General features: G+C 38.8%; 1 long non-coding RNA gene across 2 annotated transcripts; it reads left to right on the forward strand.

Annotated features, from left to right (window-relative positions):
* Positions 1-616: 616 nt before the first annotated feature.
* On the forward strand, positions 617-12,749 carry LOC111770915 (uncharacterized). Of its 2 annotated transcripts, XR_011433192.1 has the most exons (5): positions 617-689; positions 852-1,073; positions 11,583-11,653; positions 11,765-11,965; positions 12,220-12,749. It is a non-coding gene; the product is annotated as an uncharacterized lncRNA (long non-coding RNA). The 2 variants fall into 2 exon arrangements; XR_011433191.1 differs by lacking the exons at positions 617-689; positions 852-1,073 and having other exon boundaries at positions 11,550-11,653.
* Positions 12,750-16,998: the final 4,249 nt, after the last annotated feature.

Here is a 16,998-nt window from a genome sequence, read left to right on the forward strand (position 1 = left end):
CAAAAATCAGAATTTCATTCTGCACAAAGGATCTATACTTTGTAAAACAGGTTTCACCCCCATACTCCAGTCCTTCATGAAATCCTAATAAGGTTTTGCAAGTCACCTCTAGGCTTGTTTCAAGTAAATCTGGATCAAGGGAAGAGAAAGACAATTGAATTTTCAACAACCCCAAAGATCAGAAATAGTAAGTAAAAGTGAATGTATATTTAACTCAGACAGAAAAACTGGGTCTCTTCAGGGAAGTGACGTGTACAACCCCTAGCCTGTGATTTTCTAAGAATATACTGTCTATAAGACTGAATTATTTTCCTTAAAATATGAACTTCCCAGATAATTAGATTCTAATTCATCCTACATTAGTATAATTCAGAAGATTTATTTAGCAGTTACCCCACTGAGATGGAAATAGTTACCTGACCAGAATGTTATCATAGTATATTCATTAATTACATAACACAATTAGGATTGCTTTTCAATTACTTTACATTAACATCCACCTATGTGCCAGGCATTGTGTTCAGAAGTGGAGAAATGTACACGCTTCTGCGGTAAATCTCCATTGTCACAGAAGGGTGAAAAGCAAGCCCTTTGTGACATAGGGAACCTCATGCTTGCTCGTGATACCATGGTGACCGGACTGAACAACTTACGTGCCTATCTTCCCTGGCTGGTCACTTGCCGCTGTAGTACGTTGATTATTGAAACATTTTAACTCCACATGCCCTGGGAAACTGACTTGAGCTAAAATAGTTCAGTTATTTTCAAACGATGATTGAAATCATAACATTAGCTATCTCTCAAATAATTAGAACCAGCGATTTGTCCTAATTTCTTTACTCTCTTCTGAGGTGAGAGTGGGCTGGATGACATTTGAGGGGCCAATCTCCTGTGAGGGTACCTAAAAATCTCAACACTGGAACCTCCTTCTTTGGGTCTTGGAAACCTGGCAGGCCTCCTGTGCCTCCTACAAAGAATTCTACGGGAGGAGCCATACCTTAAACTGCCTTCAGCTCTTCTTTCATCGGAATCAGTCGAGAAATCTGAAAGCAAAAGGATTGAAACAAAGATAAGTGACTGGGGGGAGTGGGGACAAGGAGAGAGGGATGCCTAACCACAATTTTCCTAGGGCCAAGACTGAGGAAAAAAATAATCATTGGTTCATAATTACCTTTTCCAGTAATTTGAGGTTTCATCAAAGGCTTCTGTTTCCTTTTTGTTACAGTATTTCTCTCCAAGATATTTATGCACAGCACGTTTCTTTTTTTAAGACTCATGATGTCTTCGAACTAACAGGTGTCTTAGAGTTTACATTCCTCATTTTACAGAGGTGTTTCCTGGCCCACCCCAATAAACGGCTAGTTATTGAGGGAAATGGGCAGCCCTCGGTCTCCTGAACCCCCATGTGGGCTCTTCCAACAGCACCCAGACCTCTATTTCACTGTTCCCACTTTTAAATCTGATGTTACTTGTAAAGCTGTCAGGGATTACACCTTAACCCCTTCAGAGTGCTACCTCTGTCTAACTATATAATCTTAGCTCTCCCATTAACGTTCCTTAGAGAAGTCACTTTCAAATTCCAACACTGAATCTTCAGTATCAATCAAAAAGCAAGTTGTTAATAGTCATCAATATGATAACAAGAAAATACTTGTAGGATAAAATAGACCTTCTTTGGGTCAAAATCTCACACTAAAAATGTTTACTCCGTGGATCAGCATTCCTGGGCTCCAGTAATGTAGATAGCCTAAGAATGCTTAAATTTAAAAAGGGAATACCTATAGATACACTCATTCTAATCTTAATTGTATTGTGAAATTTAATACAAATCTTGGAATAATCCAAAGATATATAAACCATGGTACCTGCTTCCAAAAACATAAGCCAATAGAGAAGGTGTGTACAAAAATAGACAGAGTAGATCTAGGATTTCCAAGAAGAAAGAAGGGTCTGTTTACTGTGATGATAAGAAAATGCTTCCTGGCATAGGTAGCATGTATGCTGGGCCTTAAAGAATGAGAATCGGGCAGATGCTGATGGACGGGTTGCTTCAGATAAAGGGAAGAGCCCAGTAACAGGAAATTGCAGAGTTTGCTGAACAAAAGATGAGTGTTCTAGATAGAGTTATGGGATACACCTAAGTGCATGAGGGGAGAAAAGACTGCAGTTAACATTAATATACTTTGTGGAAGGCATTAAAGGCTGAACTTTAGAGTTCTTTTGTTTTTTCCTAATTTGGTGGACATTTCAGGCTTCGGGAAGGTTAGGATACATTTATGGAACCATTTGTTCCATTTACAAAGCCTTGCCCTAGTGGAGTTTCCAGCCTCTTTGTAGCTTCATTGCTTTATCGATCAGCTAGCAATTACCTCATTCTGTTTGGGTGGACGGGAATCAGGGAGTCTGCATTCTATTTTGGTGTAGCTGAAAGTTGATCAAACACTTCTGTCGTTTCCCATTATAAATGTGCAGGAGCTGAGCTTTGGCCATCCTTACCCGGCAGAAAAGCTTTGAGAGTTAATACATTGGATTTCATCATTTAAATGAGCTTCATTTTTATAACCTTCCAAATATTGTTGTGGTTGTTACTGTAATCACTTTAAACAGAATAAAATGCTCCAAATCCAGGATATCCAGAACCACAGTCTAGAGTCTTAGAAGGACTGTCCTCTCAAATCTATGTCTGAGGACTTCTGTGACCCTAATAGAGACACAGGCTTTTCTGAACATTTTCCTGGATTCCATCCTGCATGGGATTTCTCTGTTCTCCAGGGAGCTGACAGTCAAGGAGTAATCCTTTGTGTGGGTGGTAGAAGTCTGGCAAATACATCTGTGTCTTGCTACAGTTTCTTTGCCCCTCTGATGAATTGCTGAAACGGCTCACCTCGGTTATTGGCACATGCATTATCTACATACTGAACCATAGGAAATTCACCACATACCATTCTTCGAGATTTAGCCCCCCTTCAATCTCAGCACTACTTGGGCATGGGCAGAAACTTTTTTGTCCTTCTTGAGATTTGGTCTTGACACTAAGGCCCTTTGCTGGGCAGGGGACAGTGTTAGGTTTCTTCCCATTTCACAGCAATTCTGTTCATTCCTCCTCCTCCTCGATCAGTCTTCCTTAGCTCCCCAGCACAGCGGAACTGAAACATCCAAAAAAAACTCCCTGAGGAGAGCTAAATAAGTCATCATGTACCACTTGCTAAAGAAGCCTTTGGCCAGCTCAAGTTCAGCTAGAATAAAACCATTCAGGCCATATCTCCAAAGGAAGAGCAGCATTTTCTACTGTGTTCTAATTGTTCTTAATCAAAGTGCATTCTTCCACTTAGATATTCCTTTCATCTCCTTACTTATATGATTTAATTTAAATGATGGATGTTACAGAATAACAGATAGAATGCTTAAATCCTTCCTGCACCAATTTCGTTTTATGTTAAATATCTCTAGTGTCAACTAGTACAATGCCAAATACTGAGCAGGTTACAAACTAAATCTGAGATGACTTCTGTCTCCTAAACTAGAGTGAAGGTCATATATTGTTTCCTCCCTAAACCAATGCTAGAATAGTCTGGCAAGCTATTTTTAACTCCAGGGTGCAAAGTAATAGCAGTTCTCTTTATGGGTGTGCGATGTGAACTATTGACAAAATTATGCATAATTACTATGTAGAGTCAAGGTAATTACATATTAATTGTCCCATAATTATTGGATTTTGTATCTGATTTATAAACTGTGGTATGAATTACATGGTAATTAATACTGGGTCTTCCTGGTGTAATTTAGTTATTATTCATTAATTCATTAGTAAATCCTGCGTTCACACAGATCAGTGTATTTCAACAAAAGCACTCAGTATTTAAACCTCTAAGCGTGGAGAATCTGACTCATGCATTAAATAACTCAAAAAACTAGTGTAAAGCTATATATGGTTTGACAAAATTAACCACAGAAGTGCTCAAACGTGATCCTAATCCAAATTACAATATTTGGGAAATAGAAAACCACACCCACCCACACATATATATATTTATACTCTGTATTTATTTATTTCTGCAAACTACCACAGTTCCACATCTGTTCCTACCAAGCTGATGAATGTGGGCTGTTGCTTACTACAAAGCCAATGAGTAAAAATCCCATCAAAAACCATTCAAGGTGTTTTCATACAGTTGTCTTTAACCTTGATCAAACATTGTAATCACCTGGGGAGCTTTAAAATACTGACATTTGAATCCACCCCTAGAGATTCCGATTTAATTAATCTTGAGTAGAGCAGGGGCATTAGGAGTTTTGAAGCTCCCCAGGTAATTACACTGTACAACCCAGATGATTTTTATTTGCAGGCCAGGCTGAGTGCCCTTGGCTTTGAAACATCACTAGAGACAAGCTCTAAAGGTTGCTGAGTATTTGCAAGTTCCAAATTCTGAACTTAATTTTTGCTCTATAGGTCTCACTTTTGGACAATAGAGTCAAAAAATTTTAATTATATCACTGTAATACAGCTTATGTAGTTTGCCTACCTTGCTGTGTTCTACCACGTGTTAATTTAATTATTCATTTAAAACATTTCTATCAAAGTATATACTGCACATAGTTTAAATAGACAGTGCTTTGGGGCTTATGATGGAAATCAGTAGTTCCCTGTCTTACTTTGCCCTACTCCAATATCGTAATCCCTAGAGACAATCAACATTAACTCTTTTAGCTTGTATATAAATAATACGTTCATACTTCTATATCTTGATTTTACAATTTGATACCTTATCATTTGATGTCCTAACTACCCAACTCATCCACCCCACCATACACACACACACACACCCCCAACACACCCTCTACCAACCTCCCAAAACTCTTAAACCATAATGTTGGCTAAATCTATAGTTAATGCTTTTCTAATTATGATGGTCAATAGCCTTGACATCTGAAACTTGTAGTACACTACTGTTTGAAATTGTCCCATGGAGAGGTGTATTTGCTCGATATTCCATGCGCCTATCAGTAATTCCTCCCCCCAAATATGCAACAGAACTCTAAAATATTTTTAATAATAAAAAGGTAACAATAATTGAGCAGTTGTGTACAGGAAACTATTTTAAGCACTCCACACATGTTAATTTAATCTTCACCTCAACCCTATGTGGTAGCACTATTATTATTAGCATTCTGCAAACAAGAAAACTGAGGTAAGTAATTAGACTGCTTGGTTAGTAAGTGATGAAACTGAGTTGAAACCCAGGCATTCTGGCTTCTTGAGGCTGAGGTCCTAACCTTCACACAATGCAAGCACGTGAACAGCCCACGGTCGAGCCTTGTTTACGTCTGCATGGTTCCGCTCCAACCTGGAGCAGGTGCTTTTCAAAATTCTGCGCAGTTCTCTACCCAAGACTTCCTTTCACCCTCATTGTGGGATTGCCTCTCACCCCTCTCTGACTGGTCTCTTGTTTCCTGGACCTTGTGTCATGCTCTTTCTCATGCTGGGCTCTCACTTAGTAGAACACATTCTCTAGGAAATTCCTGATAAAAGGAAGAGAGGTAAACATTTTGAGGCACGAGTGTCTAAAATGTCTTTATCTTGCTGGCACACTTTGTTAATAATTTGTCCAATACATTGGTTTCCTCTTGCTGCTGTAACAAATTACCACCAACAGTGGATTAAAACACAGATTTGTTATCTTACAGTTCTGGAGATCAGAAGTCTAAAACAGATCCACAGGGTTGCTTTCCTTTGAACAGTTCCAGCCAAGAATTTGTTTCCTTGCCCATTCCAGCTTCCAGAAACTGCCTACATCCTTTGGCTTGCGGCTCCCTTTATCGTTAATGTCACCAGCTCACATCTTTGAACCTCTTTCTCTATCTCCCTTCTCCATCTTCACCTTATCTTCTTACCTTCGTGTGCTGCTCTAAAGAAGCCCAGGACCCATCCAATTCTTGATTTTGTGTGACTTGGGAAACTTTCAAGAAATTCTCTTTGACTCTTCAACCTACAATGAAAGCCTGAGTTGAAGATTTTTTCATTAATTATAATAAGAACTGTTAGTGCTGTGGAGTTGATTCCAGCCCCTGGTGACCCTGTGCACAGCAGAGGAGAACCCTGCCCGGCTTTTCTGCGCCATCCTCTCACCTTCCTGCATTGTATCAGACATGCTCTGCTGCTGTTCATAGGGTTTTCATGGCAAATTTTTTCAGAAGTGAGTGGCCAGCTCCTTCTTCCTAGTCTGTGTTAGTCTGGAAGCTCCACTGAAACCTGTCCATCATGGGTGACCCTGCTGGTATTTGAAATCCTGGTGTCATAGGGTTCAGCATCACAGCAACATGCAGCCACCATAGTATTACAACCTACAGATGGTGGTGTGCTTCCCTGACTGGGAAATGAACCCAGCTGCAACAGTGAGAACGCCAAACCTTAACCACTAGACCATCAGAGTAGGCCATTCATACACGAAAACTCATGTTTTTCAGTCCTGGGAAATTTTATTAAATTACTTCCTTGTTATGTCCTCCACATTTTATCTTTTCTTTCACTCTAAAATTCCTATATTTTAAGTCAGGGCTCTCAAATTGATCCTCCGACTTTTCCATCATTTTGTCATTTCACATATTCTGGGAGATTTCTTCAACGTTACCTTCTAACTCTTAAACTGATGTTTTTTCTATTGTTCTATTTTTACATTACAAGAGTCCTGTCTGGCTTTCTCATGCTATTTTCTGGTTTGTTGTCTTTGTAGTTGTTGTTGTTGCTTTTAGTAAGGCTATCCTATTTTTGTTTTATGGATATGCTATCTGCTTTTACGTATCTGAGAACATGGATCATAGCTATGTTTTTTGCTTCGTTTGTTTTATCCTGTTTTAATTTTAAATTTTCTCTTGCTCCCCATATTATTTCCATATTCTCAAATTTACTTTTATTCACTTTGGTTCATTTTTGTCACTGTCATTCATGTTTGTGGCTTTTCTCAATTGTGCAGTGATCTTGGCTTAATGGAATATTTAGGATTGAGGCACTGAGAAACTAAATGGGACTTCTGTGTGTGAAGGTGGATTGTCAATAATTGAGTTCACTATCATATATCAGGGCCTGACCTTTTCACTGGGGGACATCCAAATGTCAGCATCTATAGATCGTTTCTCTAGGGCCAGCCAACTTCTGCAGAGAAGAATGTCCCAATCTTCTGCCCTGCCAAGGACAGGCAGCACGTACCTGGCTACAAGCATCCTTGAACTGCAAGGGTGGGAGATGGACAGGGGGAGCCACAGGTTCTGACATTTTAGGATATGGCCTTTCACTTCATCTCCCCATTATCATTTAGGAAAATTGCTCCTGCTCGTTACCATGCCAACTGTTCCCAAATCCAGATTCTCATAGGTTCGGATTCTCTAGAAAAACCTGCCTTCAGCAAGGATTTAAAAGGCATTCTGGGGATCCAGCTGCCCCTAATGAAGACCTTTAGTCACTCCTCCTGTATCTCTGCTTTCAGGTACCTGGTGCCTCAATTTCCTGAGGCTTTCTGTGGAGTCCTGCCGCAGGGACTGCTTGCTCCTTATTGAATTACCCCTCTACAAACTCTTAATTTCAGCTTTTTCTACTCTACTCAGATTTCTATGCTTCCATCTACAAAGATAGAAAGTGTTCTATCTTTCCAAAATATTGTTTAATTTTGTCATCTCTCACACTATTTTTGTCCATGTGAGTTTGAAGCCTTTTTTTCCCTAAAAGTGGTATTTCCAGAGATATAAGCAGATGTTCAATTTGCCATGTTTAATAGAAAGACTCCAAATTTCAGTCTAGGTCTTGGCAGAGAACAGACGACAAACTCCAGCTGGATAACTGAGGAGAGTTTAACGAAGTGTCTACTAAGGAAAGTGTGGACAAGAATGGCTTAGTACTCTGCTAATGACAGACTAATGGCTAAAGATTAAATGGAGCCATTACTACCCCTAAGAATAACGAACAAAAAGAAAGAGAAGTTACCAGAACCCAAAGAAAAAGCTGCATGGAGAGAGCTGTTGAACGTGAGATGTGACCCTATGCTAGATCGTCAAAATGACCACAGTTCTTCACTTCTTCTCGTATCCACACCGTTTGCAGTTCTGTAGTTCTTTTTACTAAAGGCCAGAGTCTATTTCCCCCATCTCCTGACTATGGGCTGATCTTGTGTTATACTAGTCAACATAATGTAGCAGAAGTGAAGATGAGGCAGTTTCAAGTGAAGATGGGGCCTCAAGACACTTGGTGTGTGTCAGTTTGCTCTCTGGGAACCCTGCCCAGCTTCCATGAGAATAGCCTTGAGCTAGTTTGCTGGATGATAAGACACAAACGTCCCTATCTCCGCTGTTGTCCCAACTGACAAGAGCCAACAGCCAAATTTTGAAGTGAGGCCATCCTACGCCAGCCAGTACTCAGCCAACCTACACACTGACTGCAGATTCAAAAATGATGTGGCCAAGCCAGGCCAAGACCAGAACTAACCAACTGAACCAACATAATTTTCCACCCCACAGAATCTCAAGCTACATAAATGGTTGTTTAAGTCACTAGGCTGGGAAATACTTTTTAATGCAGCAATAGCTGACTGATAAAAGATTTTAGTCAAGGGAAGCAGCCAACATACAGTGACAAGGTAGGAAGGAAGTCATAAGAATAAATGCTCTGACCTTACTCTTCCTGTCCTTCAGACCACCTGTGAGTGCCTCCTTTTCATCTAACTGGAGAGTGAGAGAACCCATTCATGCATTTCAGATAGGTCAGCCTCCCAGTGCACAGAGCAGGAAGAAGAAGATAGAGAGTAGACGTGGAAGGATAAAATAGAAGAGATTGACCATACTCACTCACCTATTTTTAAGTTTGAAGAATATCTGGAGATTTTGGCCAAAATGTCTGCAGTTACATTGGAGACTCCAAAAAGAGTCACAAAACAAGATTTAGGAACAAAGAGTTTTTAGTCAATAGTGATAGGAAATGGATGGGAAGGAGTGTGTTTATTCCAAATATATTAATACCAGTTCTACTTTCCTGTATAGACTCAGGCCAAAGATTAATATCTTGTACTGCCTTCCCAACATATATTTATAATAATGAATTATAAATTATACACAAGAGGTAGGATCTGTTTAAAATATTGTGTCAGGCCTCAGTTAAACAAAAATCCAGCCAATCTAAACAAAATTCAAATAAACAGAATTGCAATCTCACTTAATGTTTAAAGAAGAAAAAAATATGTGAGAATATTAATCAGTTTGAATCAGGTATGGCTGCAAGCAATATAAAGCGTAAAATAACATGACTTAAAATAGAACTTTATTTCTCTCACGTACATTGAAGTCTAGAGGTAAGCAGTTCAGGGCTAGACTGGCCTTTCCAAAACCCAGGCTCATTCTAACTTATTGCTTCACCATTCTCAACCTGTGGCTTCCACATCAGGGTCCCAAATGACTGCAAGCTCCAGTCATGGCATCTGCGTTCCAGGCAGTCAGAAGAAGAGAAGGGAATAAAAGAAGAGCATATCTCCTCAGTATTGACACTTCCTTCAAGCTGCATATATCTCTCCTACTTAACATCCCATTGTTCAGAGCTTAGCAACCTGATGGCCCCTAGCTATAAATAAAGCTAAAAAGTGCAAACTTTATTCTATAAGGCCATGCACACATCTGAAAACTTGGGGCCTGGTATAAGTGGAAAAAAGGAAAAACAGATAATAGGGAACAACCAGTAAGTAGTTTTTGCCTCAACCTTTATTAATTAATGTTAATTATTTGCCCAAAACCCAGCTTCTAACATCATGTTATAATCGATTCATAGTCTGCTTCGCAGCCAATTTATACACGTCTATAGTCAAATATTCACTGAGGATCAGATTGATGATTCGGAAACTGTGAACATCTTCAATGATCAAAGATTCAATTTTTTGTGTGACATTGATTTCCTAAGTCAGGAATGTGGAGAAGATGCTTTGTTTTGGTAAGAATGTTCAGCAGTGTCTGCTATTTTACCCACTGTAAATATTAGAGATAATTTTGCCTGAAAGTCATAGAATAGTGGCTTAAACTTTGTAGAAATTTATTTCTCTCATGCACAAAAGTCTAGCAGTATATATTCCAGGATGTAAGAATGGCTTCATAAAGACATGACATACCCAGGGTCCTTCTTTCTTTTTCTCTGCCATCCTCATCCTGTGGCTTCCACCTATGGTGCAAGACATTTATTCAAGTTTCACCTGTCACATACATATTCCAGCTGGCAGGAAGTAATCAGGGACAAGGACAGGTGCATACCTGCTCCTTTAGTGGCATTTCATGGCCACAGAAGGGTGGTGGGCACGGGAAGTGGGTAGAGGATCGGGAAGAGGTAGAATAAAATTCACCAAGTGTTGATGACTGTTAGGCTGGGCAGTGGGTACATAGAGATTTATTATATTATTCTCTCTACTTTTGTCAAAGTTTGCAATTTTTCACAATAAAACAGGTAAAAATTAATAAAATAAAATGAAAAATATCAAAACGATACCCCTGGAAGCTGCAAATGGCTTCTCTTTACATACCAAGAGCTAAACTTTATCATATGCCCATACTAGCTGTCAGGAAGGCCAGATAACATAGTCTTTGGTTCTTGGGTCCATGTGCCCAGTTACAAATAGCTTTATTTTATCACATAAAAAGAAAGGGAGCATCAATATTGGGAGACCACTGACAGCCTCCGCTATCCTCCCATATAAAAGAATGTGGGCCTAAAGTTAATAATTAACATCTGTGTCTCTTAATGCTCTCAATAAAATGAAGGTGGCAATACTCTCCAGCATGTATATAAAATGATGTAGTAACAGCAAAACCTGGGCCAGAGGACCTGACTGGTAGTAAACATTTGATTTATGCTAACTTCTTTGACGACCAAATGTCTTATATATAAATATACATAAACAGCACTTTGATAATACAGGTCACTTCACAAGTATAAAATAGTACTTACCCTCATGAATTAGAAACCTTTATCCAAAAGCAATGCTATGTATCAGGGTGTTAATCATCACACTACCTGAGCTTTCACTCGTTATCTTTAACAGGATCTCCAACACTGGAGTGCATAAGAGTCTGCTAAGTGCTTGTACAATACTCAGATTCCTTGCTCCCACCCAAGACCTACTAAACCAGCATTTTCCCGGGGGGGTTCCAAGAATCTGTATTTTCACAAGTAACCTTAACATGTAATTAATTCCAAGGCAGTCAGTCTCCAGCAGAGGGAAATGAGAAAGAGCAGGTAGCATGTGTCCTGAGGTATGAAGATGCCATTAGTAGAGTTAGATTCATTGATCTTCAGATTTGTTTTCCCAAGAATGTAGAAACTGTTTTTGCTATGAGTCTACTTCTCAGGAAAATTCTAGCACAGCCTTGGGAGAGCAAGTGCAAGTCCATGACATTGCCCGTGGAGTGCCATTTACCCTCCGCTGAAGTACTGGTCTCCAGATTACACTGTAAGAAACACTGCCTTAAAATAAAAGTACAGTCGTTTAACCCGATCTCATTGAAAACTCACTGTGAACAATCTCACCCTTGACACTGGCTTACCGATTCCTTAATTTGCACAGAGAATATGTTGTGTGCAGTGAAGCCCTGTGATGGAGGTGTAAGGGTGTAAAGTGACAAGATGGGGGAAGAGGTAAGATTGTAATTCAAAAATTATTTACGAGCACAAAGAAGAGTCCTTAAGCCAATCGTAAGAAATAAGGCCATTGAAGTTCTTCTTCATACCTCTTCTCTGCACTGCCAGGTATCATTACTACCCAAGGAGCATCTGACACAGCATGCCCACCAGCCACACCTGCTTCCCTTCCATTTGTGTTTCCACCACTCTCTGGGGAGGAAGAAAGCTGTCTAACCTGGTGACTCTGGATGGGGCGTTCAGCAAACAGCATTTCGTTTCTCATCAAGTGATTTCTTCCTAAGAAACCATCACTGTTATAATAGCAAGGTAATTAGGGAAGCCGTGAGGAGGATTTGATGAATATCTCTTCCAATTGCTCCCACCTAACAAGAATGTGTGTTTCTATGCCAGAACCGTCAAGAGGTTTAGATCCCAAATGGGAGCAGGAGTGGTGGTGTCTTTTATTACGTGTGATGTATCTGCGCGTGGGTGTGTGAGTGTGTATGTATATTTTAGTTGATTATTATAAATCAAAAGTAATTGAGTGTATATTTATGCATAGTTTCCTCACTACTTTGCAGATCTGTGGGAAGTGTTTATTGCAAGAGGATTCATTTTGTTTCATTGCAAATGGGCATTAAGTACATACATGGAAAGAAGCTGTTCAGACAAGAAGGGGTAACCAGAGACTTCCCAGCTGCTGAAGCCTGGATGCCCTCAATGACAGGACGAGCTCTGTGAAACATCAACTCAGAGAACTTCTTAGCTACTGATAATGCATTTTCAGCTACTGAAAATGTTCACACACATACATTAGAGAGAATGTTTTAAATAAGGCTAAGCACTGCTTTGCAAACATAATTCTAATTGTGAATATCTTTTAATATATTGTCTTTTCCTATTCATTGGGAAAATTCTATTTTCTCTGCATTTTTACTGTTGGAAGAAAAATCCAGATATCATAGAACAGTCTATAGGCAGTTTGGTGTCAAAATTAGATTATTTGCTCTTTTAATGTCCTTCTTTTCTTTGTGGCTCCAGCATCACACATTTAATTTGCAAAGGATTTCAAACAATATAAAGAAAAAATAAAAAGAACTCTAGGAATGAGTCCCCTGGAAGACCAATATTTTTATTAATCTGACTTTTAATTATGAGCCAATGCTTAGACACCACATGTAGATTGTTTTAATCATTAGGTCTTGATCTCAGAAGTTAGCATGTTTCTACCACCTGTGCTGTTTAGTACGTTGCCACCCACCGAGAACCATCTCAATTTAACTAGCTTCCTCTAACCATTTCCCTGATTTCTACCTCTCTCTCTCGTCCTCTCTGAATGCGCGTGCATGCAACACACACTTGCACATACATACATAGGTTTTCTCTAGTTTTACAATTACACATTTTCTTGCACCCAGTCTGCGTGATCTCTCACCACCTTTAATTACACGGTATATGCACACAGAGTCCTGAACAATGCAACAGATTTTGGATGTGCCTTATGGAAAGCAGTCTCATTACTATATAGTCATATTTTTAACATCTTTTCTAGCTTTATTAAGATATAATTGACATATAACATTGTATAACTTTCAGGTGTGTAACATGAGATTTGATATACATATATAATACAAAATGATTACCACAATAAGGTTAGTTAACACCTCCGTCACCTCACATAATTACCTTTGTGTATGTGTGTGTGGTGAGAACATTTAAGGTCTACTCTCTTAGCAACTTTCAAGTATATAATACAGTATTGTTAACTATAGTCACCACGCTGTACATTACACCCCCGGAACTTATTCATCTTCTAAGTGGAGTTTGTTCCCTTTGACCAACATCTCCCCATTTCCCCCACCCCTAGCCCCTGGCAACCACCATCTGTTCTCTCGTATACAGTCATATTTTAATGTATATGTGCAGGGATATTTATAGGGCTACACAGTGATTTATTGTAAAATATCTGTAATTACTCTCAAACATGCAAAAAAATGAATGTAATATGAAAAATATAAGATCCTGGCCTGTTTAAGTTATCTACTTTTGTGCAAAAATAATCCACCCCAAGACTTACTGCTTTAAAAAAAAAGGGACATTACTTTTCATGATCGTGTTGTGTTGACTGAGTGGTTCTTCTGGTGCTCTCCAGGAACTTCTCAATAGGCTATATTCAGTGGCCAGGACAGCTAGTGACTAGACTTTGCTGAGATAGCTAAGATGGCTCAGCCTTTCTCTCCTCGTGGCCTTTCATTCTGGGCTTTGACATGGCACCAGTGCAGGGCAGCATTCCAAGAGGATAGCCCCAGCAGGCAAGTGCTTGACAAGGCCCTCCTAAGATCATATTTGTGATGTCCCACTGGCCAAAGCAAGGCAGTGGCCAAGTTCAGAGTCCATGGAGGAGAGGAATATATAAGTGCTTGGATTCTGGAAGGTGTGACTCATTGGAAGTCATTCCTGTAACCATCTACCAAGTGTCCCAATATCAAAGCGTTGTCCAAAGACACTACATTTTGTCCCTTCATATAAAGGATGAGGTATCTGAATACAGGCAATTTAAAAACCTTATTGTGTGTTCTGTAGGGCATACTTTTCCTTGAAGACAGGTTTAACAAATGAGATACACTTCCTGGCTATTAAAAACAATTGATAACTTCCTTAACACAAGATACACATACTTCCTGCTGTGAACAAAAATGAGAAAGAGAGAACGAAAAAGAGAAATGCAAAGAAGATGCTTCAGTGTAGATTCCTTTTCGGTGCCAGCTAACATTTCCGGTTCAGATGCTCTCCCTGTGACCTGTGCCAGCTACTACAACTCTGTTTAGATTGATATTAGATCTGCAGGTGTCTTGCTCCAGCCTTGATTCCATATTTAGCATCCATACCTTAGAGTGTGCAATAAATTGTTATTGCAAAAAAGAACCTCTGAGGATAAGGAAAACAGGCTAATGAGGCTCCAGTTTTCCAGGAAAGAGGGAACCAAGAAATCCCGCAAGAATCAAGCAATCAAGTTGCAGCTGGGGGGAGCTCCTGGAGGAGCAGGCGGGCTTCTCATTGGATGACTCTTTGCCTGAGCTGTTCCTCAAGAGATGTGCATGAACTGTTTTCTGCCTCTCTGCCCTTCTTTGTTTTTCCCTAAGGTCTAAAGAAAGTTCCATTGTCTGAGAAGTTACTTGAATTTTTTCCAAAGAAATAAACTTCATACACTGAACCAAACACCATTTTTAAGCACAAGTGGACATTATTTATAAAAAATTTAATAGTAACCCCAGGAAGGGAGGTTTTCCTTGGCTAAATTTTTTAGATTACCTCATTAACAGACTCCCTGCCATGACTTTCTTCGCAAGTTCATCTGCAACACTGTTGTAGCTGTTCTGTAAAACCAAGATCTTCCAACACAGCACAAGATGTGACACCAAGAAGAAGTGCCATGAATGCATTTCAGATGAAAGGTGCCTCCTGGAAACAGGCTGCAGGAGCAAAACTTCCTTCCTGCCAAATCTCAGATCCTGGATACAAGCAGCTACGGCCAGGAGGTTGGGCTCAAAGCCTGTTTTAAGGGACTGGGCCATGTAATCCTATAACTGGATACTACTCACTATTAATTAAGTATTAAAATAAAGTTAGACCTCAATAGAGGCATAAACATCTACTATGGTATAAGACTAAATCTCTGTATTAATAGAAAACAGGACTTGAGTGGAAAATTCTCAGGTAGTCTGGATTATCAATGATAATTCTGTTGGACTATGATGTTTGACCTTAAAGGAACTAGGGTGAATCAACCCATCCAAATATTTTAGCCCTACAATACCAGTGTATTTATGGAGCCAACTCTAGATAAAGCCCTGAATTAATATCTTGTCTAAATTTAAGCCTCATAATATTTAGATCTTGGAGTCCATGCTGTCAGTCTAGGCCTATCCCAGCCACGCCAATGTATAGCTGCTGAAGACCTAAAACCTATTGTTGCAGTACCACCTGGGCCCAGAAACACTGAGCACCAGCACATGCCATGGGTCTCCATTCTTACTTTCTACTCATTTATAAACCCCTTCTACTCTGGCTTCAGCCCTTGTTTTCCCTTCAGCAGCTTTCCTTAAATGTGCCGAAGGTTATATCACAAAACTTACAGATTATATTTGTTTTTCATCAGATTTGAGTTTTCTGTTGACCACTATCTCCTTTTTCTTTTGGTTTTATAATCTGTTTTTCTAGTTAACATATAGTTTTTGATGTGTGATATTATATAGTACCATCCCATCTCCCCACCTCTTTTTTCCAGTCTCCTCCCAGCACTCTCTTTCTGCAGAGCCCAACAGGAAGCCAGCCAATAAAAAAGAGCTGGAAATTTCAAAATCTCAGCCCCACCATCAGAGAGTAAAGCATAAAAGAATGGACCTGGAGTTGAGCCACAATAGCTTAATGACCAGTAAAAAAGGATAAATTTGTGTTACGTCTTTTTTTTTTAGTATTTATTTGGTAGCATTCCCAGGTAAAACAATCTGGGCCTGGAGTTTTCTTTGTAGAAAAGAAAATGGTGAATTTAAGATTTTTTTTTATAGTCATAAAATTATTTTCTTCTTCTTGTGTCGGTTTTGGCAAGTTGTATTTTCAAAATATTATTTACTTTATTCAAATTTTAATATTTATTTATATAAAATTATTTATAATATCTTTATTTTTTCCACTGTCTGTCAAATAAGTACTAATGTCCTTTTTTTCATTCTTGATATTGGTTTTTTATGCTTTCTTCCTTTTTATCCTTAATTGGCCTTCCCAGAGGTGCATCAATTTATTAATATTTTCAAGGAACCAATTTTCGAATATGAATTTGAGGATTCATTCTTTTGTATGATTTTGCCAATTTTATTAATTTCTGCCTTTATCTGTATTTTATGCTATTTCCTTTGGGATTAATTTGCTATTTTTTTCTAACTTCTTGACCTAATCTTTCTTAGTTCAATATCTATATTAAACCTATATATATTCCTTTAACATAATATTAGCTGTATCTCACACACTTTTCTATCTCATATTTCATCCTTTTTAAGCTCAAAATATTTTCTAATTTTTATTGTGATTCTCGTTTGACTCAGGAATTACCTAGAAGTTTATTTCATAATTTGAAAATATTTGAGAGCTTTTCCAGCTGTATTTTATTTTTGATGTCTAGCATAAATTTTGTAAATAGTCCACATGCAAGTGGAAAATAGAATAACAGGAAAAATATGGTGCAGTGTTCTACAAATATAAATTAGAGTAGTTTAGGGATAATCTATTAAATTCGACAGCCTTACTGATATTTTGTTTTTCTACTTGGTTAATGAGATATTGAGAGAAGTGTGTGAAGTTCT

Source organism: Equus caballus, chromosome 27 (assembly GCF_041296265.1).
Source record: "Equus caballus isolate H_3958 breed thoroughbred chromosome 27, TB-T2T, whole genome shotgun sequence".
In the NCBI taxonomy this organism is placed as follows: Eukaryota; Metazoa; Chordata; class Mammalia; order Perissodactyla; family Equidae; genus Equus; species Equus caballus.